The sequence below is a fragment of the Mustela putorius genome, unplaced genomic scaffold (genome assembly GCF_011764305.1).
Source record: "Mustela putorius furo isolate JIRA1106 unplaced genomic scaffold, ASM1176430v1.1 tig00003962_pilon_pilon_pilon, whole genome shotgun sequence".
Taxonomy (NCBI): Eukaryota; Metazoa; Chordata; class Mammalia; order Carnivora; family Mustelidae; genus Mustela; species Mustela putorius.
Genome location: NW_025422106.1, coordinates 22,561,035 through 22,562,726, shown reverse-complemented (window position 1 = coordinate 22,562,726; position 1,692 = coordinate 22,561,035). Strand labels below are relative to the sequence as shown.

The 1,692-nt window shown below is 42.8% G+C and overlaps 1 pseudogene; it reads right to left on the bottom strand.

The window, feature by feature from the left end:
- Nucleotides 1-281: 281 nt before the first annotated feature.
- LOC123389232 lies at nucleotides 282-380 on the bottom strand (annotated as a pseudogene).
- Between the last annotated feature and the right edge of the window lie 1,312 nt (nucleotides 381-1,692).

The window sequence follows — 1,692 nt, the reverse complement described above, 5'->3', positions numbered from 1 at the left end:
CAGTGTTCAGTCTTCATTTTTTTTTTTAAGATTTTATTTATTTATTTGACAGAGAGAGATCACAAGTAGGCAGAGAGGCAGGTAGAAAGAGAGAGAGGAGGAAGCAGGCTCCCCACTGAGCAGAGAGCCCGATGTGGGGCTTGATTCAAGGACCCTGGGATCATGACCCGAGCCGAAGGCAAAGGCTTTAACCCACTGAGCCACCCAGGTGCCCCTCAGTCCTCATTTTTGATTGCAGTAAAATACATGTAACATAAAACTTACCATCTTATTCATTTGAAAAAAAAATGGAATGCTTCATGAATTTACATGTCATCCTTGCGCTGGGGACACGCCCATCTTCCCTTGTTCCAGTTTTGGCAAGCATCCCTCTTACTCATCTTTACGTGTACGGTTCATTAAATCATGTTAAATATATTTACATCTTTGCAGCAACCATCCCCATCCGTCTCCAGAACTCCTTTCATCTTGCAAAATGCAAACCCTGCACCTGTTAAACCCTAACTCCACATTGCCCCCCCTCCCTGAGTCCTCTGGCAACCACATTATTTTCTATTCTGTTTTCTGTCTCTGAGAATTTGACTGCTCTATGTGCCTCATCTAATATGTGGAATCATACAGTGTTTGTCTTTTTGTCACTGGTTTCTCTCAGCCTAATGTTCTCAAGGTTCATCCATGTTGTTGCAGGTGTTAGGATTTCCTTCCTTTTTAGGGCTGAACAGTATTCCACGGGACACACATACCACATTTTGTTGATCTGTTCATCAACAAATGACAGATCCGTTCATCAACAGTATCAACAGATACTTTGATTTCGTCCACCCTTTGCTTATTGTGAATAATGCTATGAATGTCAGTGTCCACGTAACTCTTAGAGACCTTTGATTTCATTTCTTTGGGGATGTATACCCACAAATGGAGTTATGGATCATATGCAAATTCAGAGTGACAATGCCAAGTGTTGATGAAGATGTGGAAACTGGAATATTCATACGTTGTTGGTTGGAATGGAAACTGGGAGAGTCATTTTGGAAAACCATGACAGGGGCACCTGGGTGGCTCAGGGGTTAAAGCCTCTGCCTTCGGCTCAGGTCATGATCTCGGGGTACTGGGATCGAGCCCCGCGTCGGGCTTTCTGCTTAGCGGGGAGCCTGCTTCCTCCTCTCTCTGCCTGCCTCTCTGCCTATTCGTGATCTTTCTTTGTCAAATAAATAAATAAAATCTTAAAAAAAAAAAAAGAAAACCATGACAGTATATCCTAAAGGTAAGTATTCTAAATATATGTATAAATCTATAATCTAATAGAGTATGTTTACCTATGTTTACCTAACCAACCAAAAAGTGTATGTATGTGTCCCAAAACCCATGTTCAAGAATGTTCAGAGCAGCCCATTTTGTAATAGGTCCAAACTGACAATTATTCACCATAGTAGGATGGCTAAACAGAATGTGGGTATTCATACAAAGAAACGTCCAGACCAGTAGTTCTTAGCCATTTGTGTGCATTAGAATCACCTGAGGGCTTGTTAAACTCCTGATTACTGGGCTCCAGCTGTCTGTCCCCTATCACCACACAGAACAGATCTCACATTTCTCCCCCTTAGGTGTTTTTACCATTGTTGAAGATGGCTGCCAGCCGCCACCCCCTGCTCATTCTCTCCTCCCCTACATCAGCAGGAACGGGGACTGAGG